We start from the raw sequence: 27,469 nt of genomic DNA on the forward strand, positions 1-27,469 counted from the left end.
CATTGTGTTTGACCACATTATGAATGCACCTTCTAGGTGGGGCCTTCTTAAGTGGGACTTGAACTCAGAACTTTTGGGCCAGAGGTAGCGATGCATTGTGCCACAAGACCTCCTCAAAAAATAAAGTCTGAACAAATACTGTACAAATGTACTATTTAACCACACTAACATACAAGAGATAATGCTGGCAAACCTAGGATTGTGCACGTAAGGGACAGAGTTAATTGAATAAATTTGGAGTTTTGTTCCATCAGAGAGATATCAAGCATACATACATTGTAGAGTAATGGAACAGTTGGGTGTTGGTCATTAGTCTGTGTTTCCATTCTGGCCTTGGGAAGTGGTCTGGGTGTATACGGTAGAGTGCCTGAATCATTTGGGCTGCCAGGAAAGAGTTTCAGACCATCTGGTACCTCTGCAATTCCAGGCAGAGTCCATACATCACACACTCTAATTGAAATATGACCAACAGATGTTTCACCCACAGTTGGAAGCAATGTGATTCGCCACAGTGAAAGAATATAATTCTTGCAGTTGGCACCAGCTAAGTTGAACAACAAAGATTGTTACGTGGTAAACATCAGCAAGGGTTCTGCAGAAACATGTCATGCGTCTTGCGGCTTATCTAAGTGCTTCTGAGAATAGTTGAATTCATGTAGACATGCCTTAATCAGTGTAGTAGTGTGCCTTTTTGGCATAGACCCTTCAAAAGTTGTCCTTCCAGGAAGTGGTGGAATCTGTGTAGCTTCAGTCGTTAACTTGTTATGTTACACTGAGTCGGCATTCTGTTGGAAGTATTGATTTGTAAGATATACTTCCATTTGTTGCTGTTTAATTTATGTCACTAGTGGCTTGTGTTGAAAAATTGATGTACTTTTATAGTGTGTCATCTTCAAACAGGATCTTTGAAATCTGTTGAAATACAACTTTTAAGCTTGTAATTTTAAAGAATGTTGGAGCTTTCCTGCACTCTGCTCTTTTATATGGCTTTATTTTTGCAGAATCTTTAAATACAAGAATGTTATCTGGTGTAAATGCCTTAATTATCATTTTTTAGCATTTCTGTAGTGACATATGTGCATTATCAAATTCAAGAACAAAACAGGGAATTGGGTAACTAGGGAATGGTATAATTTGATTAAATTTTCATGGGCCGGAATAGAACCCTGTAAAATTACATTGAAATCCAAACAACTACTTTATTTTCATACTTTTTTTTCCTTTAAGTACAAATCATTTCTACCTTGAAGTACAGAATTAACAGATGTCAAGACTTAGCTGAATGCATTCCTTATTGCTGCAAGCCATGTTTATTTGTGGTCTAGGTCTTATGCCCTTTACAGTACTTCTTGGAATACAGCTATTGTACTGGGGGTAAAACATCATCATGGGATCCTGTCCTTGAATCAATCAGCAGTTGCTGCAGAGATGTTGCATAAACCTATGAGAGAAACAAAGTTGAGGAACTTTTTAATATAAGGATATCAGATTTAGATTTATTATTGTCACATGTACTGAGATACAGTGTTATGGTCTAGGTCAGAAATGGTAAAAAGTTTTATGGAACCCACCTGGATCGTAAGTTTTGCTTCTTGAATTTGGCTAGGATAAGCATGAGATGTTTCACTTCAGGTATGACTCAAATGACCCACTAGTGAGTTTTTACCAAACAAAGTATATTTAAGAATATAGTTAACATGTATAGTAAGAAAATTAGCAAGAACTCTTATCAGTTACAAACAAGAAACCAACCATCATAATATATAACCCTTAACAAATATATCTAATGTGTTTCAATCAAACCAATCCCATAGACAAAAGGACCTTTTCACAGGTTTAACACAACAAAGAGTAACGCTCACATGATACTGGAATTGAGACCTTTAGATGAAGTCTGCAGTTCTCTGGGTAGACACAGAACAGTTTGAAGTCAGAACAGCTTCCCAAAACAAGAGGGACTGTAGGCAATCCATCACCAGCTGACTTCCCTCTTCAAAAAGGCAAGACCTTGCTTTCAGATGACCAGCAGAATTTCTAAAACCAGGAAGAGAGGGCCTTCTTTTCAGCTTGATAATCCTTCTAAAACTAAACTGTAGCTCAGAACTGAAAATGAAAGCACCTCTGTCATCTGACCTGCTTACCAGTTCTTTTCCCCCTCCTAACAATGCAAGGCCATAAAACCAATTCCAGAGTAAACATAAACAAGCCACATTTAAGCTATTGAAGCATTAGTAAAAGAACATCTCCAGTCAAGTCGGTAACAAATTATATCAGTTGAGGCTGTGAGCTAAAAAAGAACACTAAAATTGTGAAGCTGCAGAGATCATGATTAAAACAAAACTTTCCTTATAGTATACTAACATCAAAACTGTGAAATATATCGTATTGCTTGCTATTCATACAAATCATACCATACATAACTACATCAGGGTAGTAAAATAGAGTGCAGAATATGGTGTTACTGCTACAGAGAAGATGCAGAGATCAGTTCAGTATATGAGAGGTCTATTCAAAAGTCTGGTAACATCAGGAAAGAAACTGTTCCTGAATCTATTGATACGTGTTTTCAAACATTTCTATCTTCTGCCCAAAAAAAGGTGGAAGAGATTGTAACAGGTGGGAGGAGTCTTTGATTATGTTGGGCACTTTTCAGAGGCAGCTGGAAGTGTAACAGAGTCAATGGATGGAAGAAAGCAAATTGCTGCAGATGGTGGAATCTGAAACCAAAAGAAAAAATGCTGGAAAATCTCAGCAAGTCTGACAGCACCTGCAAGGAGAGAAAAGAGCTCAGAGAAGAGAAAATACAAAAGATTATCTGAACTTGAAATGTCAGCTTTTTTCTCTCCTTACAGATGATGCCAGATCTGCTGAGATTTTCCAGCATTTTCTCTCTCAATGAATGGAAGGCTGGTTTGTGTGATGGACTGGGCTGTGTTCACATCTCTCTGTAATTTCTTACAGTCTTGGGGAGAGGGGTTATCATACCAAGCTGTGACGCATCCAGATAGGAATGCTTCCTACATGATGAACATATGATAATTTTATTTGGTATATCTCTACAACAGCATTGACTCATTTTATTTCAGAACTGCCCTGGACTTCAGTTCCATTTTAAGTGTCCACCTTGCCTCTTTGGTAGTATTCTTGCCCCGAGTCAGTAGGTTGTGGGTGCAGGGTGCCCCTTCACAGTGCTTGAGTCCACGATATCGGCTGACACTGAAATGCTGTTATGAGGGAGTCCTCAACTAGAAGAAGAAAAAAAGATTAGGGTTTGAATTCTCCCAACCTCATCTGCAGCTGGGATTTTCCAGTCCCACTGCTGTGGTTGAGTACCAAATATTCCATTCTCGCTGGCAGTGTTAATGATATTGGAGAATTCCGACCCTGATCTTTATCTAATTTCTCTTCGTGCATTTTTGCCTTGTCCAAATTGGCTGTCGGTTCCCCCCACTGTAACAATTTCAAAATATTAATCAGCTGTAAATTGCATTGAATATTTTAATGCTGCAAAACGTCCTGCATTAATGCTTAAAATACTTAACGATGATGTGGCAATACCAGCATTGGACTAGAATGGGTACAGTAAGAAGTCCTACAACACCAATTTAAAGTGGGTTCACATGTGCCCTATTTGTGAACCTAACTCTCCACTCACCTGATGAAGGAAGGGGCAGTGCTCCGAAAGCTCGTGCTACCAAATAAACCTGTTGGACTTTAACTTGGTGTTGTGATACTCAACAAGCTAGCAGCATCTGTGGAGAGAAAAACAGCTTTGCCCGGCACACTTGAAACATTAACCTTGGTTGAAATTCTCCTGTCTCAACTGGTGCAGGAATCATAGCGCATGGAATGGAAAATTCGGCAGATGGTAAAAGGTCTGTTGTGTTCAGGCAGGAATTTCTAGTCCTGGGGCACACATGGCAGGAGAATGTTTCTCCCTCCACAGACATCGCCTGACCTTTTGAGTAGTTCCAGTATTTTCTGTTTTTAGTTCTGACTTCCAGCATCTGCAGTACTTTGCTTTTCTATATAAACGCAACTGATTCTTTTGATTCAATTTTTTGTCATTTTATGATTCAGCTGCGTGTATGCATTGTTCCTCCTTTTGCAGAACTGTTCATTGATATTACCTTCCAGGTTTTGACTAAGAATCCCACTTGGAATCTCAACTTTCCTGTTCTTTCCATAGATGCTGCTGAATGTCTTTGCATTCTCTACTATTTTAGTTTTCTAGCATCTGCTGTATTTTGCTTTTTCTTCTTCTTTAAATTGATTTGACATTTTATTTGCAAGCCATTTATTTTGATCCTGTCGCTTTCATCCCTCTCCAGCTGATGGCGTATGAAGTCTATTCTAATTGCCACAAGAACTTCCAACAGTTTGAATTGTGGGAATCTTATTGGACTTTTACTATTGCTTTTAAGTTAGTTAAGGAAGGGTTGATCTTGGCTGTAAGTGACCACAACTAATTGGTAGCCCCCATATGTAAAGTTTAGCACTTTGAATCAAGATTTCTCGCTTTTTTTAAAAAAATAAAGTAGATCTAAATGTGTGGAAATAAGGTGGAGCTCACAGCAATCTCAGGTAAACACTTTTTTGTTGACTAAGTTAACCTGATTTACCTGTTTCAGGTGAGTTGGATATGGCAGGCGGTTTTTGTTTTTAAAACATGAAGTTGTAGATTTGTCTTTGGTTAAGTTGGTAATTGGGATTGTACTAAGAGTAAAGTTTGTTGAAGAGTTGGGTGCTTGTTGAGTTACCTATGCTTGTTCCCTGGCTCCGGCCGTTGGGCTGAGGCTGGGCTCGCGCTCGGCAGTTGCTATCCGCGGGTCCACTCGGCGGGGCGGAGGCGGCAAGGGCGGTTGTGGCGCCGGGTAGTTTTGATTTTCATTCGACGATATCGGGGCAGATTGTCGACTGCCAAGGGCGGGAACCGCGTTTCTGACAGAAACGTGACCCTGCTTTATCGACTGGCTGAGTGAGTAGCCGTCAAACGGGGCTTTGGGATGGGGCTGAGGAACCTGACAGTGACTTCTACCTTGTTGGGGTGGTGGGGTTTGATAGGGAGGAGATCTGTAATTCAAGCTAGAAAAAGATTATCTCCTTTCTGCTACCTAGCTGGTCTTAAAAGTTTTTTGGGCATGGAGAACGAGATCTGTTTGGGTACATGTGACCAAGTAAACCTGTGCTCAGGTGGTTGAAGTGGATAAGTAACTTTCTGGGGCTTTATGTTGTCTTTGGTCTGTCTAGGGGTTCGTGTTGAGTGTGGAGTCGGTACTTTATCCAGGCATTGATTGTGGTCTTGAACATGTCTGAGTTTGCCTGTATTTATGAAGTTTTTTTTGTCCTAATATCTCCCTTTGTCAAATTTTATCATTTCTCCTATTAACAGTCCAATAAATTTGAGATATGTTTTACATTCTCATCTTTGTTTTCGTACCTCTTCATGCCTCCCTTGTCCCTATCTCGGTAAAATCCTCCAGACCCACAATCCTGTATAGAGTGCAATTCTGGCCTCTTGATCATCCTAAATTTTAATCATTTCACCGTGGGTGGCTGTGCCTTCAGTCGCCTAAGCTCAAAGCTCTGCAATGCCTTCTCTAAACCTCTCTTTCCTCCTTTACAACACTCATTTAAACCTACCAAGCTTTTCATCATCTGACCCAGTATCTCCTCAAGTGGCTGAGTGTAATACTTTGTTTTTACAACATTCCTGTTAAATGCCTTGGGATGTTTTGTTTTGTAAATATAAGTTGTTGTTGTTAAAGTTGCTATTTAAATGCAAGTTGTTGTTGAAGTTTTATGTGGGATTGCTAAGGCTCTACTTTTTCTGGTACAGTTGGTGAATGAACTGGAGGATCTTGATGTGTCTGATGATTTGGCAATGGGGTGCATACATACTGATCTTCTGACCTGCAATTATCTGCGTTTAAAAACAGTTCTGATGCTTCATCTGTAACATATATAAAAATCTATTGTGATCGGATGTATTGATGTGGGTCATTAGTGTTTTGATTTTTCTTGTAAGGGGGTGTTGTATTAGTAGCTGTGTCAAATGTATAGAGAAGAGATGTACAGTCAGAAGAGATAAGTGAGGCATTGAATGAATACTTCAGTGTTCACTAAGGAGAGGGGCCATGTTTTTGAGGATGTGTGTGATACAGGCTGATAGGATGGAGGAGGTAGATGTTCTGAGGGAAGATGTATTAGCAATTTTAAAAAACCTGAGGGTCAGTATGTCCCCTGGGCCAGATGGGATACATCCTGGGATACATCCTAGGATACTTTGGGAGGCAAGGGATGAGATTGCGAGCCTTTAGCTTTGATTTTTGGGTCCTCACTGTTCACAGTGATTTGTGCCAGAGGACTGGAGAGTGGTAAATGTTGTTCCCCTCTTCAAGAAAGGAGATAGGAATGACCCTGGTAATTATAGGTCAGGTAGTCTTACTTCAGTGGTTGGTAAGATAATGGAAAGGATCCTGAGAGATAGGATTTATGACATTTGGAAAGATGCAGTTTAATCTGGGATAGTCAGCACGGTTTTGTGAGGGGTAAGTCCTGCCTGTCAAATTTGATTGAATGCTTTAAGGAGGTAACTAAGTGTGTCGATGAAGGTAGAGCAGTTGATAAGAACATAAGAAATAGGAGCAGGAGTAGGCCATCTTGCCCTTCGAGCCTGCCCCGCCATTCAATAAGATCATGGCTGATCTGTCGTGGCTCAGTTCCACTTTCCGGCCCTCTCCCCATAACCCTTAATCCCCTCTCTTATCAAAAACCCATCAACCCGCTTCTTGAAAATATTTAGCGAGGCAGCCTCCACCACTTCAACGGGCAGAGAATTCCAGAGATTCACCACCCTTTGAGTGAAGAAGTTCCTCCTCAACTCCATTCTAAAATGCCCCCCCTTTATCTTGAGGCTGTGCCCCCTAGTCCTCGTATACATGGATTTTAGTAAGGCATTTGATAAGATTCCCCATGGTAGGCTCATGAGGAAAGTAAGGAAGTGTGGGATAGAAGGAAATTTGGCTGATTGGATAAGTACTGGCTATCATAAAAACAGAGAGTGGTGGTGGAGGGAATATTTTCAGATTGGAGGCCAGTTACCAGCAGTGTACGGCAGGGATCAGTGCTGGGTTCTCTGCTATTTGTGATTTTTATCAATGACTTGGAAGAGGGGGCTGAAGGGTGGGTTAGTAAATTTGCTGATGGCACCAAGATTGTAGTGGATGAGGTGGAGGGCTCTTGTAGGCTGCAAAGAGACATTGATATGATGCAGAGCTGGGCAGAAAAGTGGCAGACGGAGTTTAACCCTGATAAGTGCAAGGTGATTCATTTTGGTAGGACGAATTTGAATGCAGATTACAGGGTCAACGGCAGGGTTCTGAGGAATGTGGAGAAACAGAGATCTTGGGGTTTATACCCACAGATCTCTGAAGGTTGCCACTCAAGTGCATAGAGCCGTGAAGAAGGCTTATAATGTGTTAGAGTTTATTGATGTGGCTGTGCCGGCGTTGGACTGGGGTAAACACAGTAAAAAGTCTGACAACACCAGGTTTTAGTCCAACCGATTTATTTGATAGTAAACGCACAAGCTTTCGGGTTAGTCCCTTCGCACCTGACGAAGGGACTAACCCGAAAGCTTGTGCGTTAACTATCAAATAAATCGGTTGGACTAAAACCTGGTGTTGTCAGACTTTTTAGAGTTTATTAACAGGGGATTTGAGTTTAAGAGCCATGGGGTTATGCTGCAACTATACCGGACCTTGATGAGACCACATTTGGAATATTCTGTGCTGTTGTGGTCACCTCACTATAGGATGTGGAAGCACTGGAGAGAGTGCAGAGGAGATTTACCAGGATGCTGCCTGGTTTGAAAGGTAGGTCTTATGAGGAAAGGTCTTATGGGGCTTTTCTCTTTAGAGTGGAGGAGGATGAGAGGCGACTTAATAGAGATTTATAAGATGATGAGGAGGATAGATGGCGTGTTCGTGCAGAGATTATTTCTACGGGTGGATGTAGTTGTTACTAGGGGCATAACTACAAGGTTCATGGTGGGAGATATAGAAGGGATGTCCGATACAGATTCTTCACTCAGAGAGGGGTTGGGGGTGGGGTTAGGGTGTGGAATGCACTGCCGGCTGTAACAGTGGAGTCGGACACTTTAGAAACTTTCAAGTGGTTATTGGATAGGCACTTGGAGCACACCAGAATGATAAGGAGTAGGATAGCTTGATCTTGGGTTTGGACATAGCTCGGCACAACATCGAGAGCCGAAGGGCCTGTACTGTGCTGTACTGTTCTATGTTCTAGAGGAGTGGGCAATGAATATTTTCTGAAAATGCATGTTGTATATTGAATATGTCTGAGCATTGTGGTGCAAAACAATTTGCACTTAAGCAGACAATAGATTTTAGGAAATCATTACAATGTTGATAAATGTGCGGTCACCCATTTTGGTAAGAATCTTTGTCTCTTCTTTGGACACAGGTGAGGTCCCAGAGGATTGGCGCATTGCAAATGTAGTACCGTTGTTTAAGAAGGGTCAGAGGGATAACCCAGGGAATTATAGGCCGGTGAGCTTGACTTCAGTTATAGGCAAGCTAATGGAGAGGATCCTCAAGGATAGGATGTATGAACATCTGGAGCGCTGCAATCTGATCAGGGATACGCAGCATGGCTTCGTTACAGGGAGGTCGTGCCTTACGAATCTAGTGGAATTTTTTGAAGAGGTGACAAAAACGGTTGACGAAGGACAAGCCGTTGATGTTGTCTATATGGATTTCAGTAAGGCGTTTGACAAGGTCCCTCATGGTAGGCTGATAGAAAAGGTGAAGGCTCATGGGATACAAGGCCAGGTATGTAGATGGGTGGAGAACTGGCTTGGGAGGAGGAGACAGCGAGTAGTAGTGGAAGGCTCCTTTTCCAATTGGAGGCCTGTCACCAGTGGTGTGCCGCAGGGCTCGGTACTTGGACCTCTTCTATTTGTGGTATATATTAATGACTTGGAAGAGGGGGTAGGTGGTGTGATCAGCAAATTTGCTGATGACACCAAGATGGTTGGATTGGCGGGTACTGAGGAGCAGTGCCTGGCAATGCAACAGGACATAGACAGGCTGGTAGATTGGGCAGATAGATGGCAAATGGAATTTAATCCGGAGAAATGCGAGGTGATGCACTTTGGCCGGAATAATGTGGAGGGGAGTTATACGATAAAAGGTAGAACTATCCGGAGTATAGATACGCAGAGAGACCTGGGGGTGCAAGTGCACAAGTCCCTGAAGGTGTCGGTACAGGTGCAGAATGTGATGAGGAAAGCGTATGGTATGTTAGCCTTCATAGGAAGAGGTATAGAATATAAGAGTAGGAGTCTGATGTTGCAGTTGTATAGAACGTTGGTTAGGCCTCACTTGGAGTACTGCGTCCAGTTCTGGTCGCCGTACTACCGGAAGGATGTAGAGATCCTGGAGAGAGTGCAGAGGAGATTTACCAGGATGTTGCCTGGTATGGAAGGGCTGTCTTACGAGGAAAGATTGAATGAACTTGGGCTGTTTTCCCTTGAGAGACGTCGGCTGAGGGGGGATCTAATAGAGGTTTATAAGATTATGAAGGGGATAGATAGAGTAAATGGTGGTAAGCTTTTTCCGCTACAAGAAATGGATAGAACGAGGGGTCACGGGCTTAGGGTGAGGGGGGCTAGGTATAAGACAAATATTAGAGGGCAGTTTTTCACGCAAAGGGTAGTGGGGGTGTGGAATGCACTGCCGAGTAAGGTGGTGGAAGCAGGCACGCTAGGGTTGTTTAAGAGTCACTTAGACAGCCATATGAGCGGGCTACATATAGGGGGATATAGTAGGCCTTACTGAACATTGTAGGCTTGGGAATACGTTTTGCCTCAGGAATGTTAGTCTTTGCCTGTTTAATAATGAATTTTTTTGTCTCCACAGGCATTTAAGTCCAGCAAGGGGCATGCAGGCGGCAGGTTGTAGTGGGCTGCTCTTGGATGTTGCTTCGGGAGTTGCCTATTGCTTCATGTCGTTAGTGTGCTTAAACTGGACCATCTCGAGGGCAACATGACAGCTCAGAGACTATCTCTGTTGCTGTGCGGACACATGGATTTGGGCCTGTGTCTGTGGGAGTTTGCACGTTCTCCCCGTGGTTGCGTGGGTTTCCTCCGGGTGCTCCGGTTTCCTCCCACATCCCCCAAAGATGTGCTTTTAGGCTGATTGATTGGGTACTAAAATTGTCCCTAAATTGGACCTCCCTGATCCTCGCACGTTAGGCGTAGACTAAAATCATGAATAGGTCACTGAGATAGTAGGACGGCGGCGCGGGCTCGTTGGGCCGAAGGGCCTGTTTCCCGTGCTGTGTTGTTCTTTGTTCTTTGTTCTTTGTTCTTTGAATAACAACAAAATGGACTATTATTTAAATGGTAACAAATTGCAGCGTTCTGCTGTGCAGAGGGACTTGTGTGTCCTTGAGCAGAAATCCCAAGGATTTGGTTTGCAGGTGCAACAAGTAATTAAGGAGGCAAATGGAATTTTGTCCTTTATTACTAGAGGGATGAAGTTTAAAAAAGCGAGGTTATGTTGCGGCTTTATATGGTGCTGGTGAGACCACACCTGGAGTACTGTGTACAGTTTTGGTCTCCTTTACTTGAGAAAGGATACACTGGCACTGAAGGGGGTGCAGATTCACTAGGTTGATTCCAGAGTTGAGAGGGTTGGCGTATGAGGAGAGACTGAATAGACTGGGGCTATACTCATTGGAGTTCAGAAGAATGAGGGAAGATCTTATAGAAACACACAAAATTATGAAGGGAATAGATAAGATAGAAGCAGGGAAGTTGTTTCCACTGGTGGGTGAAACTAGAATAAGGGACATAGCCTCAAAATAAAGGGAAGCAGATTTAGGACTGAGTTGGGGAGGAATTTCTTCACGCAAAGGATTGAGAGTCTGTGGAATTCCCTACCCAGTGAAGCAGTTGAGGCTACCTCATCGAAAGTTTTTAAGGCAGAGATAGATACATTTTTGAACAGTAAAGGAATTAAGGGTTATGGTGAGCAGGCGGGTAAATGGAGCTGAGTCCACAAAAAGATCAGCCATGATCTTATTGAATTGCGGAGCAGGCTCAAGGGTCCAGATGGCCTACTCCTGCAACAATCCTGCCTAAACATCTTCCTGTGGGTTGGAGCAAACTGCATGAATTAATGCAATGAATGCATGGCATTAGCTGCTGGTACCACTCACTATAATAATTAATCTAAGTGATGTTCTACATATGAGTGACAGGCTGTTTTACCACAGGGGCATCATAGCTGAGTTCAACCGTGTCCTTTCTTGATACCCTTATACACACAGGATTTAATTAAAGTTTATTTATTAGTGTCACAAGTAGGCTTACGTTAACACTGCAGTGAAGTTACTGTGAAAATCCCCCAGTCACTACACTCTGGCACCTGTTCGGGTACACTGAGGGAGAATTTAGCATGGCCAACACACATGACCAGCATATTTTTCGGGCTGTGGGAGGAAACTTGCGCAGACATGGGGAGAATGTGCAGACTCAGCACAGACAGTAATCCAAGCTAGGAATCAAACCTAGGTCGCTGGCACTGTGAAGCAGCAGTGCTAACCAATGTGCCACCATGCTGTTCCTTCTCATTTTTCTTCCCTTTCTGCTCCCTGCAATCTTCTCAGCAAAGGATGTAAGCTGTAAACCAGAATCAGTATCACTGTCGGCAAAACTCAGCTAACCAGGTTCAGATCTGAGTCTTGGCCTGGAACCTTTCCGATCTACAGAATCCCCACGGTGCAGAAAGGAGTTCAGTGGCCTATTGAGTCTGCACCGAGCACAATTTCTGTACTGTATTATGTGGTTCATTTACTTATCAAGCAGTTGGTGAGAGTTAACATTCCCACATTGCCTGGTGTTATTTTTAAAGGAAAATTTGGAGTGTGGATTTCCCAATAAATTGGTGGATAAAGACAGTGAATGCAGTTGTAACATGTCTGATTAACCAGTTCCCAAATGGGCAACATTTGGGGTGCCACAAGTGGCATCAGTGCATCTCGGCTAGATAGAGGTTGTTTGTTGATTCTTCCTGAAAAGTACACATGTAGTTGCAGATTGAAGACAGCTCTGCACATAGCTGTGATTTCCTTTGCAGTCTAGACTAACAAGAAAATGCTCAACCAGTCAATATTCAGACTTGCTCCCCAATTTTTTTCCCCATCTTGTGCTGACTTTGTGTGCAATACAACTTTACAGCTACAGTGCATATCTAATCCAAATTCTTTATTCATTCAAGGGATATGGGCTTTGATGGCTTGGCCAACAGTCATTGCCCATTTCTAATTGCCCTTGACGATGAGCTGCCTTCTTGTACCACTGCAGTTCACGTGGTGTAGGTAAACCCACAGTGTTGTTAGGGAGGGAGTTCCAGGATTTTGACCCAACAACAGTGAAGGAACAGCGATATAGTTCCAAGTCAGGATGGTGAGTGGTTTGGAGGGGAATGTCCAAGTGGTGGTGTTCCCATGTATCTGCTGCCTATGTCTTGCTAGATAGCAGTGGTGCTGCCTAAGGAACCTTGATGAGTTCTTGCAATGCATCTTGTAGATTGTACACACTGCTGCTACTGTGCTTTGGTGATGGAGAGAACAAATGTTTGAGCAAGGGGTGTCAATCAGATGGGCTGCTTTGTCCTGAATGGTGTCAAGTCTCTTCAATGTTTCTTGGAGTTGTATTCATCCAGGCAAGTGGAGAACTAACCTGTGTCTAATGGATAGGCTTTGTGGAGTCAGAAGATGAGTTACTTGCCACATGTTTCCTAGCTTCTGATCTGCTCTTGTAGCCGTTTTACTTATATAGCTAGTTCAGTTAAGTTTCTGGTCAATGGTAACTCCCAGGATGTTGATTGGGCATGGAGGGGCGAGGTTCAGTGATGGCAATGCCAGTGAGCATCAAGAGATGATGATTAGATTCTCTCTTGTTGGAGATGGTGCTAAAGGCATTGGATACTACAAAGGCTATGGGCACTGACAATATCCTATTGAAGACTTGTGCTCCAGAACCTGACACCACAAGCCAAGGTGCTTCCATATAGCTACAACACCGTCCATCACCATCCACCTCTCCAGAAATATGGAGAGTTGCCCAGGTATGACCTATACACAACAAGTGGGATAAATCCAACCCAGCCAGTCTACTCTCGATTATCAGTAAAATGATGGAAGGAGTCATCTACAGTGCAATTAAGTGACACCACCTTAGTAATAATCTGCTCACTACTGCTCTGTTTGGGTTCCGCCAGAGCTACTCAGCTCCTGACCTTATTAGAGCCTTGATTCAAACATGGACAAAAGAACTGAACTTCAGAGGTGAGGTGAGATTGGCTGCCCTTGACGTTCGAGGAGGTCTAGCAAAACTGGAGTTGATGGAAGTTGGTCTATGATGGTACTGCTAAGCCACTCTTAGTGTTGGACATTAATGTCCCCTTTCTGGAGTACGTTCTGCACCCTTGCTTCCTCCAAGGGGTGTTCAACATGGAGGAGTACTGATTCATTAGCTCAGGGGGGGACAGTATGGGTAATGAGTAGGAGATTTCCTTGCCACGTTTGACCTGATACCACGAGACTTCATGGGGTCTGGAGTTAATGTTGGAGACTCTCAGGGCAACACCCTCCCGATTGTATACCATTACGCTACCACCTCTACTGGATCTGACCTGCTTGTGGGACGGGACCTACTCTGGGATGATGATCATGGTGTCTGGGACATTGTAAGGTATGATTCTGTGAGTATGATTATATCAGACTGTTGCTTGACTAGTCTGTGGGACTGCTGTCCCAATTTTGGCACAAATCCCCTGATTTTAGAAGGGAGGGCTTGCCAATGTCGACAAGGCTGGGTTTGCTGTTGTCGTTTCCAGTGCCTAGGTTGATGCTGGGTGACTGGTTTCATTCCTTCTTGTAGACTTCATCGTTGTTGGATACAACCCTTTGCTTGGCCATTTTAGAGGACATTTAAAAGTCAACCACTTTGCTGTGGTCCTGGAGTCACATGTAGGTCAGACTGGGTAAGGATGGCAGATTTCCTTCCCTAAAGGACACCAGTGAACCAGATGGGCTTCTACGACAGTTATTTCATGGTCATCATTAGACTTTTAATTCCACATTTTTATTGAATTCAAATTTCACCATCTGCTTGTAATACCTTGAATATTTCCCTCAGTCTCTGGATTACTATGCCACTGCCTGTCCTAATTAGTTGGCAGACCATTTGACAATGAGATTATCCCAGAAAATTCTGTCATGAGAAAATACCTATATATTTATCTTTCAGCAAAGGATTATAGATAGAAATCAAAAATGTGAAATGCAGCAAATAAGAAAAGCCCAAAGCTATTGCAACAATCTTCTGCCAGAAATGTCTCCTCTGGATGTTTCCATAATCTCAGAAGCCAGCCTTAAGACAATTTCATTTCATGTGATATCAAGAAACAGTTGAGCACCATGGGCCCCAAAGTTCTGTGGAACAAAGGGACTTGGGCATGTTTGTCCACAGCTCTCTAAAAATGGAAGGGCATGTTAGTAAGGTGGTGAAAAAGGCATATGGGACACTTGCCTTAATCAATCAAGGAATAGATTACAAAAGCAGGGAAGTCATGTTGGAGTTGTATAGAACTTTGAGACCACAGCTAGAGTACTGTGTGCAGTTTTGGTCGCTTCATTATTGGAAGGACGTGATTGCACTGTAGGTGCAGAGGAAATTCATCAGGATGCTGCCTAGGATGGAACATTTAAGTAATGGAGAGGTTGGGTAAGCTTTTTGTTGGAGAGAGTAGAATGAGGGGGTGACCTAATCAAAATGTACAAGATTAAGAGGTGTAGACAGAATGGATAAGGAGCAGCTGTCCCTCTTAGTTAAAGAGTCAATCACGAGGAGACATAGGTTCAAGGTGGGGGCAGGAGATTTGGGGGGATATGAGGAAAAACATTTTTACCCAGAGGGTGGTGACGGTCTGGAATGCACTGACTGAGAGTATGGTAGAGGCGGGTAACTTCATATCCTTTAAAAAGTATCTGGATGAGTACTTGGCACGTCATAACATTCAGGACTATGGGTCAAGTGTTGGCAGATGGAACTTGGTGGGAGTTCAGGTGTTTGTAATGTGCCACTTTTCAATCTTCAGGGACCTCACCTGTGACTATTGATGATTCAAATATCTCGGCTAAGAGACCTGCAATTTCCTTCCTATATAAAATGATCCATTTAATCCTACATTCTGCTTCTTGTTAGCTAACTGATACTCTATGCATGCTAATATTTGCTCCCTCCACCACCAGCTATTATTTTGTGACACAACTTTTGACATGGCACCTTATCAAATGCCTTTTGGAAATCCAAGTACTCCACGTCTATAGATTCCCCGTTAATTACATTGCTTGTTACTTCCTTGAAGAACTCAAATATGTTTGAATAATTTATTAGTGAACCGTGGTGTACTAAGGAAGTTGAATCTCTGGTGAAGAGGAAGAAGGAGGCTTGTGTAAAGCTGAGACGTGAAAGCTCAGTTAGGGCACTGGAGAGTTATAAATTAGCCAGGAAGGAGCTAAAGAGAGAGTTAAGAAGAGCTAGAAGAGGACATGAGAAGACTTTGGCGGATAGGATCAAGGAAAATCCTGAAGCTTTCTACAGGTATGTCAACAATAAAAGATTGGTTAGGGCAAAATTAGGGCCAGTCAGAGACAGCAGTGGGAAGTTGTGCATGGAGCCTGAAGAGATAGGAGAGGCACTGAATGGGTATTTTTCGTCAGCATTCACGCAGGAAAAAGTCAGTGTAGTCGAGGAGAAAACTGTGATACCAGGTAGTAGACTAGACGGGATTGAGGTACATAAGGAGGAGGTGTTGGCAATTCTTGAGAGTGTGAAAATAAATAAGTCCCCTGGGCCGGATGGGATTTACCCTAGGATTCTCTGGGAGGCTAGGGAGGAGATTGCAGAGCCTTTGGCTTTGATCTTCATGTTGTCATTGGCTTCAGGTATAGTGCCGGAAGACTGGAGGATAGCAAATGTTGTCCCCTTGTTCAAGAAGGGGAGTAGAGACCATCCTGGGAATTATAGACCTGTGAGCCTTACTTCTGTTGTGGGCAAAGTTTTGGAAAGAATTATAAGGGATAGGATTTATAATCATCTAGAGGGAAATAAATTGATTAGGGATAGTCAACACGGTTTTGTGAAGGGTAGGTCGTGCCTCACAAACCTTATCGAGTTTTTTGAAAAGGTGACCAAAGAGGTGGATAAGGGTAAGGCAGTTGACGTGGTGTATATGGATTTTAGCAAAGCGTTTGATAAGGTTCCCCATGGTAGGCTATTGCAGAAAATGCAGATGCATGGGATTGAGGGTGATTTAGCAGTTTGGATCAGGAATTGGCTAGCTGATAGAAGACAGAGGGTGGTGGTTGATGGGAAATATTCAACCTGGAGTTCAGTTACAAGTGGTGTACCTCAAGGATCTGTTTTGGGGCCACTGTTTGTCATTTTTATAAATGACCTAGATGAGGGTGTAGAAGGATGGATTAGTAAATTTGCTGACGAAATCAAAGTTGGAGGAGTTGTAGACAGTGAGGATGGATGTTATAGTTTGCAGAGGGACATAGATAAGCTGCAGAGCTGGGCCGAGAGGTGGCAGATGGAATTTAATAGGGAAAAGTGTGAGGTGATTCACTTTGGGAAGAGTAACAGGAGTACAGAATATAGGGCTAATGGAAGGACTCTTAGTAGTGTTGACGAGCAGAGAGATCTCGGGGTACATGTGCATAGTTCCTTGAAAGTTGGCACCAAGGTTGTTAAGAAGGCATACAGTGTGTTAGCTTTTATTGGTAGAGGGATTGAATTTTGGAGCTGTGAGGCCATGTTACAACTGTACAAAACTCTGGTGCGGCCGCACTTTGAGTATTGCGTACATTTCTGGTCACCACATTATAAGAAAGATGTGGAGGCATTGGAAAGGGTGCAGAGGAGGTTTACCAGGATGTTGCCTGGTATGGTGGGAAGAAGGTCTTATGAGGAAAGGCTGAGGGACTTGAGGTTATTTTCATTGGAGAGAAGAAGGTTACGAGGTGACCTGATTGAGGCATACAAGATGATCAAAGGATTGGATAGGGTGGAAAGTGAGAGCCTTTTACCTCGGATGGTGATGGCTAACACAAAGGGACATAGCTCTAAATTAAGGGGTGGTAATTATAGGACTGATGTCAGAGGTAGGTTCTTTACTCAGAGGGTAGTGAGGTCGTGGAATGCCCTGCCTGCAGCAGTTGTGGATTCGCCAACTTTAAGGGCATTCAAACGGTCAGTGGATAGGCATATGGATAACATTGGAATAGTTTAGGTTAGAGGGTCATTTAGATCGGTTCCACTGGTCGGTGCTGTAATGTTCTATGTTCTATTTCCCTTTCACAGAACCATGTTGACTCTGCCTGATTGCACAAGGATTTTCTAACTGCTCTGCTATAAACCTCTTGATAATAGATTCTAGCATTTGTCCTAGACAAATGTTATACTATCTGACCTGTAGGTTCTGTCTCCCTCCTTTCTCAAGAAGAGGCATTATAGTCTCTGTTTTCCGATCTAATGAGATTTCCAGAGTCAAGGGAATTTTGGTACCTCAGCAGCTACTTCCTATAAGATCTTAGGATGAATCCGTCAGGACTTGGGTGTCTTTTCAATTTTTATTTCTAATAATTTTCTCAGTACCCTTTCCCTGATGATTGTAATAGTTTTAGCTTCTTCTTCTCTTTCACTTCTTGATTTATAAGTATCCCTAGGATGTTATTTGTGTCATATGGTTATCAAGTCAACAGTTCTTGAGCTATTTCATTCAAATAATAATGGCACCAGTTGCAAGTTTGGTTCATATGGTAATGCTTCTCACTGAATCAGAAGGTTAGGGATTCAAGCCCACTATGCACTTTAGCAGATAAGCTAAGTGACATAAAACTTTGGTCTGCTTGCTCAGGAGATAAAATATTAATTTACTCTCCTAACCAAAAGTCCTCCCTGGAACAATGCCACCAAAAACAGACTCTCTGATCATTTTACTCATTTGTTATTGTGGGATCTTTCCGTGTGCAAGAATTGGTTTATTTGCCATGTTTCCTTGCTTAATGGTAACTTTACTTCAAAAGTGATTCATTGCTGGAAAAGTGCTTTGGTGTGTCTTGGGATGTGAAAATGTTGCACCTGTTCAATTATTGAAATGTGTTGAAATTAGCAAAAAAAAACTTATGTTTATTGAATTTTGAAGAGAAGTTCCTTTAATGACTTGGTGTATAACTGAGCTGTGTATGTAAGTTTCTTTCTCCAACATGGTGTGAATTTTGGAAAGACCATGGCAGCTCCAGCAGATTTTCTGATCCTAACAACCACAACCACCGCTCTCCTTTCTCTCTCTCTCTCTCTCTCTCTCTCTCTCTTTCCCCCCCCCCCCCCCCCCCCCCACACACACACACACACACACACACAGCCGTTTGTTCAAAGCGCAGCAGAAGCTACCAATTTGCGTTGCGCGAAAGATGAGGTTGTCAAGATGCAACAGTGAATATATAAAAAAAACTTCCATAAGATCACAATTGAATGCAAACTCCACTGCACTATCAGTCTAATGAGTCATATTACTAAGATCCTTCTTTGAGCACAGATGAATTGGGCTGGGAGCAAGATAAAGCCAGACATTTCAGCACTTCAGCGTGCTTTTGTAGGAGATAGAGGAACAAGACATGCTATTTTTATGGTATGTATTTTATCAGGAAGAGCTACAGAGGTGAATAAAGATGTATTTATGTGACTTATCGATCATAGTAAAGTGTTTGATAAGTTGAAACATGAAGAACTGTTGGTCCTGTTGGAGTCTCTTGATCTTTATGGCAAAGACCTTAGAGTGATAAATCTTTATTGGGAACTAACTGCAACTGTAAAAGTTGATTACGATCTAAGCAATTTTGTGAAGATTAAAAGAGGGGTCAGACAGGGATGTGTTTTCTCCCCAGATTTATTCAATTTGTATAGTGAACATATTCTTAGAGTGGTTGAAGATCTTCCTGGATTATTAGTTGGCAGTTACAAGATGAAAGAAAATTATTACAGATGCTAGAATCTGAAACCATAAGAAAAAATGCTGGAAAATCTCAGCTGGTCTGGCAGCCTCTGTAAGGAGAGAAAAAAGCTGACGTTTTGCACCCAGATGACCCAAGGGCTTTGACAAAGGGCCATCTGGATTTGAAACGTCAGCTCTTTTCTCTCCTTTATAGATGCTGCCAGACTTGCTGAGATTTTCCAGCATTTTCTCTTTTGGCTTTAATAATATAAGTCATACCAATGATACTGTTCTTGTTTTTGACCTTGAAGAGAAACTAAAAGTTTGGACAGAGCAGTGAGTGAAAGTGATCAGAAAAGGCTGTAAGAAATTGTAAGAAAGTAAAATGTCCAGAAAGAAATCATACCAGAATGTAAGATCAGAATGAAGAATTGAAAGGTCACACAGGTAAACAAATTTGTTGCCTCGGAAGTATGTTAACATTGGATGGAAAGTTAGATCAAGAAATAGGACAAAGAATTGGAATAACTAAAGATGCATTTCAAAAGATTAAGAAGATTATGATCAACTTAAAATTAGTCATGAAAACAAAGCTGAGAATCCTGGAATGCTGCATCTTACCAATTTTGACATATGGGACATCCATGAAGCAATGCAGAGAGTAAGTGATGCTTCGGGGTTGTGGTTTTTGAGGTGAATAATTCAGATATTTTGGACAAGTCACTGCCAATGAAAATCTCAGACCAAAAGAACGCTGCTGATCAGGAAGATACAGTTGGAATTTCTTGGGCATGTGATAAATCACAATATAGGAAATCTGATGCTAATGGGAAAGATTCAATGGTTAAAGCGATCAAGGTAGATGACGAGTGATCTATCTGAAGAACCTCGCAAACTGGATGAATGTACTACCAATGAAGATGACCAGTGCCCCCAGAGCATGACTATCATGGAGATTCATGGTTGCCAACACCCTCTGAGGGCATGGTGCCTGAAGAGACTAAGACCAAAATTGCGTCATTGTTTTTGGAATCCACACCGCAGCAGGTTGTTCCAGAAATTAATGGGATGCAGGGCACATTCATCAGGGCCTGATATGAGGAGATTCAACCATGAAGGAATACTTGCAAAATTGAAGCTGTTACCATTGGAACAAAGGACATCACAGGGTGCTTTGATAAAGGTGTTTAAAATTATGTAGTGAAAGAACAGAGTAAATAGGAACACACTATTTCCAGTGGTTGAAGAATCTAGAACATGGAGATATTGATATGTGATTTAAGGTGAAGAGCAAAAGATGTACCAATTGTCAAGAGTTGTAAATGATGTCATGTAGTACAGAGTTGGTGATTGAAACAGAGATCATTTCAACTTTTAAAAATAGGCTGGATAAGTAATCGAGGAAAGCAGGAAAAAAGAGGTGTGGGAAAGTTTTAATGTTTAAAGTAGGGAGGTCTTGCTGTGGCTGTATAGGGCATTGGTGAGGCCGCAGCTGGAGTACTGTGTGCAGTTTTGGTCGCCGCACTTACGCAAGGATATTTTGGCCTTGGAGGGAGTGCAGAGGAGGTTTACTAGGCTGATACTGGAGTTGAGGGGGTTGAGCTATGAGGAGAGGCTGAATAAATTAGGCTTGTACTCGTTAGAGTTTAGAAGAATGAGGGGAGATCTGATTGAGACGTATAAGATGATAAATGGGATGGATAAGATAGAGGTGGAGCGACTCTTCCCGCTCAGAAAGGACAGTAGGACTAGGGGGCACAGCCTCAAGATAAAGGGGGGGCGGTTTAGAACGGAGTTGAGGAGGAACTTCTTCACTCAAAGGGTGGTGAATCTCTGGAATTCTCTGCCCATTGAAGTGGTGGAGGCTACCTCGCTAAATATTTTTAAGACGCGGGTTGATGGGTTTTTGATAAGAGAGGGGATTAAGGGTTATGGGGAGAGGGCGGGAATGTGGAACTGAGCCACGACAGATCAGCCATGATCTTATTGAATGGCGGGGCAGGCTCGAAGGGCTAGATGGCCTACTCCTGCTCCTATTTCTTATGTTATTTTCTTTATTAGTGACAAGTAAGGCTTACACTGCAACAAAATTACTGTGAAATTCCCCTAGTCGCTACAGTCCGGCGCCTATTCAGGTCAATGCACCTAACCAGCACATCTTTCAGAATGTGGGAGGAAACAGGAGCACCAGGAGGAACCCATGCATACATGGGGAGAATGTGCAAACTCCACATAGACGGTGATCCAAGCTGGGAATCGAACCCGGGTCCTTGGCATTGTGAAGCAGCAGTGCTAACCACTGTGCTACTGTGCCGTCCAAGTCTAGCATGTGGGGTTACCCAACCAGGAAAAGATGAATCAATTGTGGCTAAAACAAGTTGTTCAAGCATCAGACCAAGGGAAATGGCTTAGAAGGTTGCCAGAAAAAATGATAAGCCTGAGGACTGGGAGCAATTTAAAATCCAACAAAGGAAGAACAAGAAATTGATAAAGAGGAAAGAAAATATGAATACAATATGAATTCTTGAGAGACATAAAAGTGATCTGTAAAAGCTACTTTAGATATGTGAAAAGGGAAAATAAAACAAGGACAATTATAGGCCCATTACAGGGAGAATTGAGAAATGGTGAAAATTACTTTGACTTCACAGAGGAAGATATAGAAAATCTTCCAAAAATACTAGGGAACCAAGGAACTTATGAAAATAGGGAACTGAAAGAAATTGATATTAATAAAGAGATAATACCCAAAACATTAATTAGATTGAAGGTTGATAATCCCCTGAGCTGGATGGGCAGCATTTGAGAGAGTTGAAAGAGGCATTGGTCATTAAATTTCTGCAGACTGGGAAGTAGCAAATGTTATCTCATTATTTAAGAAACAGGAAGAAGGGAGATAACTGAGGACCACAGACCTGTTAGTTTGGCATCAGTAAAAGAGTAAATGTTAGAATCTATTATAAAGGATGTGATAACTGGATGCCTAGAAAATAATGATTTGATTCAAAAGAGGCAACATAGATTTATGAAAGGAAAATCATGTTTGAATTTACTCACGGTGTTACTTTTATCATAGGGCAGAACCAGTGGATGTTGTGAGTTGAATTTCAGAAAGCTTTTGATAATGTCCATATAGGATGTTAGCATATAAAATTAGAGTAATGTACTAGTATTGATTGAGGATTGGTTAATTCTCATGATGCAGGATAGGAATAAACAGGTCATTCTCAGGATGCAAGCTGTTATTGTTGGAGTACTGCAAGGATCAGTGCTAGGGCCACAATTTGTGAGTTGGTTAGCTCAGTTGGCTGGATGGTTGGTTTGTGATGCAGATTGATGCCAGCAGTGAAGGCACCCTAGAAACTAGAAGCAGGAGTAGGCCATTCAGCTCTTCATGCCTGCTCTGCCATTCATTATGATCATGACTGCTCATATACCATGATTCAATACCATGATTCCTTTGTGAAGACAGAAGCAAAGTATGAATTTAGTTCCTCAGCCATTTCTTTGTTCCCTATTTCTGACTATAAGGGGCCCAAGCTTATTTTTGTCAATCTCTTTCTCATTACATACATATAGAAACTTTCATAGTCAGTTTTTATATTTCCTGCTAGCTTACTTTCATACTCCATTTTCCCCATCTTAATCAATCCTTTGATCCTCTTTTGCTGAGTTTGAAACTGCTCTCAATCCTTGGATCTGCTGCTTTTTCTTGCCAATTTGCATGCTTCTTCTTTGAATCTAATACTATCTCTAATTTCCCTCGTAAGCCATGATTTGGCCGCAGTTCCCTTTCCACTCTTGCGCCAAATAGGAATAATCGACTAGTTGATTGGCTGAGGTTACCCATAAACTCCCCTCTTCTCAACCTTGTCCCTTTTTGCCTGAGGTGTAGTGATCCTCAAGTTAAAATCATGACTAGTCAGCTGTCCCACTCAGGAGAACAGCCTATGGTCAACTGGGATTATGGCGACTTTGCCTGTTACATAATGTATATAAATGATTTGGATGTGGAGATCAAATGTGACATTTCCAAATTTGCTGATGATCCAAAACTGGAGTGAGTTGTGAAATGGATGCAAGGAAATGTCAAGGGTATTTGGACAGGCTTAGCAAATTTGGGTTAGCAATTGGGATGTTATGTGGGAAAATGTGAAGTTGTCCACTTTAGTAGAAAAAACAGGCAGAGTATTTCTTGAATGTGAGAAGTTTGGAAGTGATTTTCAAAGGCATCTGGGTGTTTTTGTTCATACGTCACTCAAAGCTAGCATGCCGATGCAGTAAGTAATCAGAAAGGCAAATGGTATGTTGACTTTCATCACAAGGGGCTTTGAGTACAAGAATAAAGATGTCTTGCTGCAGTTGTTTAGAACCTTGGTAAGACTACAAGGAGTATTTTGTACATTTTAGGTCTCTTTATCTAAAGAAGGGTATACTTACCATAGAGGGAATGCTGTAGAGGTTCACCAGGCTAATCCCTGGGTTGGTGAGATTGAGGAAACTGGACCTGGAGTTTTGAAGAACGAGAGGTGACCTCGTTGAAACTTAAAGTTTTTACAGACCATGGCAGGGTGGATTTGATAAGATTTTTCCCCTTGGCAGGTGAGTATAGGACCAGGGGACAGAGTTGTAGGACTGGGGGCAGGTCATTTAAGACTGGGATGGGGAGGAATTTCTTCACTGAGAATGATGAGTCTTTGAAATTTTTGACCCGAGAGGACTGTGGAAGCTCAGTCATTGAGGATGTTCAAAGCAAAAAATCAATAGGTTCCTGGATACTAATGACATCAAGGATATGGAGATAGTGAGGAAAATGATGTGGAGGTAGATGATCAGCCGAGTCATGAACATTTTGAATGGTGGAACTTTAGGAACCGAATGGCCTACACCTGGTCGTATGTTCCTATCAGAGAAATTCTTAATAAAACTATTTGGGTTGAATGACCTATTTCCGTCTTGTGCTTTGTAAGATGATGGCCTAGAATTTTGCCAACCCTGGATGACTCAACAGACCTTTAAAAATTGTGGGAGAGATCCGATTCCAAGATACCTATCCCCTAATACCTGTTTCCAGCAATTTCTGTTGGTGTGTGGTAAGGGTGTGGGAGGTCAACCCACACATAACACCCTTTGCTGGCTTCATTAGAATTGGGCGGTTTGGAACCCCTTGCAATTTTAATGGAGTTGAGCTCTTCTGGTAAGTAAATGTGGCTCACAGCCTCAGAGAAAAGCTATGGACCATGGAGAAACCTCAGTCCCAAGTGAAGGAAACAAGGGAAAAAAAATCACCTGTTCCTGGAATTGACAGACTTTGAAATACAAAATAAATTGTTCTTTCAGTTTCAACAGTTAGATGCTACATTGTAAGTTAGATCTGTTTCTACTGCAATGATTTAGATTCAATAGACTTCATTATTTACATTCTCTTGGGTTGTAGCTAAGTTCAAAGAACAGCACAGGAAACAGGCCCTTTGGCCCTCCAAGCCTGTGCTGCTCATTTGTCCAACCAGACCATTCATTTGTATCCCTCCATTCCCAGTCTGCTGATGTGACTATCCAGATAAGTCTTAAACGATGCCAGCGTGTCTGCCTCCACCACCCTACTTGGCAGTGCATTCCAGGCCCCCCCCACCCTGTGTAAAAAAAAAAAAAGTCCCTCTGATATCTGAGTTATATCTCGCCCCTCTCACCTTGAGCCCGTGACCCCTCGTGATCGTCACCTCCGACCTGGGGAAAAGCTTCCCACTGTTCACCCTATTTATACCCTTCATAATTCTGTACACCTCTATTAGGTCTCCCCTCATTCTCCGTCTTTCCAAGGAGAACAACCCCAGTTTACCCAATCTCTCCTCATAGCTAAGACCCTCCATACCAGGCAACATCCTGGTAAACCTCTGCACTCTCTCTAAAGCCTCCACGTCGTTCTGGTAGTGCAGCGATCAGAACTGGACGCAGTACTCCAAATGTAGCCTAACCAGTGTTCTATACAGCTGCAACATCAGACTCCAGCTATACCCCGTCCTATAAAGACAAGCATACCATATGCCTTCTTCACCACCTTCTCCACCTGTGCTGCCACCTTCAAGGATTTGTGGACTTGCACACCTAGGTCCCTCTGTGTTTCTATACTCTTGATGGTTCTGCCATTTATTGTATAACTCCCCCCTACATTAGTTGTTCCAAAATGCATCACTTCGCATTTATCTGGATTAAATTCCATCTGCCATTTCTCCATCCAATTTTCCAGCCTATCTATATCCTGCCGTATTGTCCGACAATGTTCATTGCTGTCAGCAAGTCCAGCCATCTTCGTGTCATAAGAACATAAGAAATAGGAGCAGGAGTAGGCCAACTAGCCCTTCGAGCCTGCCCCGCCATTCAATAAGATCATGGCTGATCTGTCGTGGCTCAGTTCCACATTCCCGCCCTCTCCCCATAACCCTTAATCCCCTCTCTTATCAAAAACCCATCAACCCGCATCTTAAAAATATTTAGCGAGGTAGCCTCCACCACCTCAACGGGCAGAGAATTCCAGAGATTCACCACCTTTTGAGTGAAGAAGTTCCTCCTCAACTCTGTTCTAAACCGCCCCCCCTTTATCTTGAGGCTGTGCCCCCTAGTCCTACTGTCCTTTCTGAGCGGGAAGAGTCTCTCCACCTCTATCCTATCCATCCCATTCATCATCTTATATGTCTCAATGAGATCTCCCCTCATTCTTCTAAACTCTAACGAGTACAAGCCTAATTTATTCATCCCGCAAACTTGCTGATAACACCAGTTACACCTTCTTCCAATCATTTATTTTTATATATATATATATCACAAATAGCAGAGGTCCCAGTACAGAGCCCTGCGGAACACCACTGGTCACAGACCTCCAGCCGGAAAAAGACCCTTCGACTGCTACCCTCTGTCTCCTGTGGCCAAGCCAGTTCTCTTCCCATCTAGCCACCTCTACTTGTATCCCATGAGCCTTAATCTTTTTCACCAACCTGCCATGAGGGTCTTTGTCAAACGCCTTATTGAAATCCATATAGACGACATCGACGGCCCTTCCTTCATCAACTGTTTTTGTCACCTCCTCATAAAACTCCACCAAATTTGTAAAGCACGACCTCCCTCTTACAAAACCACGCTGTCTGTCACTAATGAGATTGTTCCATTCTAAATGTGCGTACGTCCTATCTCGAAGAATCCTCTCCACAACTTCCCTACCACGGACATCAAGCTCACCAGCCTATAATTACCCGGGTTATCCCTGGTACCACATTCGCTATCCTCCAATCCTCAGGGACCTCACCTGTGTCCAATGAAGAGACAAAGGTTTCTGTCAGAGGCCCATTAATTTCATCTCTTGTCTCCCTGAACAGTCTAGGATAGATGCCATCAGGCCCTGGGGATTTGTCAGTTTTAATGTTCCCTAAAAAACCTAACACTTCCTCCCTTGTAATGGAGATTTTCTCTAACGGGTCAACACCTCCCTCTGAGACACTCCCAGTCAACACGTCCCTCTCCTTTGTGAATACTGATGCAAAGTGTTCATTTAGGATCCCCCCCATTCCCTTGGGTTCTAAGCATAATTCCCCTCCTTTGTCCCTGAGAGGTCCATTTTTTTTTCCCGAGAGCTCTTTTGTTCCTAACATATATGAATAAAATGCCTTCGGATTCTCCTTTATCCTGTCTGCCAAGAACATTTCGTGACCTCTTTTTGCCCTTCTAACTCCCTGTTTGAGTTCTTTCCTACTCTCTCTGTATTCCTCCAGAGCTCCATCTGTTTTCAGTTGCCTGGACCTAATGCACACCTCTCTTTTCTTTATGATCAGACCCTCAATTTCCCTGGTTCTCCACGGCTCTCAAATCCTTCCTTTTTACAGGCACATGCCTGTCCTGCAGTCTTATCGACTGTTCCTTAAAAGACTCCCACATGCCAGACGTGGACTTATCCTCGAACAGCTTATCTTCGAACTCAAATCAGCTCATTAAGGATGATGGGCTGAGTTTCAAAAGGCCCTGAATCACTTGCCTCAGTAGGGGGCTATGTTCAAATTTTGGTTGACAACTTTAAGAGGTTGTTAAACTATTGTCTCTCTGATGTAGAAATAATATAATAATTACAAAAGATTGATCAGTTGAGGGGGTTTATATTTTTAGAATGGGGTTTATGAATGAAAAGTTTTTTTGGAAAAATAAGTATATTTGTTAGAAGTTTAATTTGTTTTCATCTCAATTTTGAAAATATGGCTGCTGTGATCTGCCCATAGTGGGTACTGGGTGACTATAGGAGCAATGGGGAGTATAAGTGGTCATGGAGGGAGGGAGCATGTTCTTTGGGTCAGGAGGGTGAGGTTACATCATCATTAACATGGGGCAGA

The 27,469-nt window shown here is 42.5% G+C and overlaps 1 protein-coding gene across 1 annotated transcript in view; it reads left to right on the top strand.

The window, feature by feature from the left end:
* Positions 1-4,431: 4,431 nt before the first annotated feature.
* The window catches only part of LOC145358656 (semaphorin-4E-like), an 82,588-nt gene continuing 59,550 nt past the window's right edge, over positions 4,432-27,469 (top strand). Inside the window, exon 1 of the mRNA XM_080212872.1 lies at positions 4,432-4,584. The gene's annotated coding sequence lies outside the window, so the exon portion shown is untranslated. The remainder of the gene's footprint in view (positions 4,585-27,469) is intronic.

Source organism: Carcharhinus amblyrhynchos, chromosome 26 (assembly GCF_965287045.1).
Source record: "Carcharhinus amblyrhynchos chromosome 26, sCarAmb.v2.hapA, whole genome shotgun sequence".
NCBI classification, from domain to species: Eukaryota; Metazoa; Chordata; class Chondrichthyes; order Carcharhiniformes; family Carcharhinidae; genus Carcharhinus; species Carcharhinus amblyrhynchos.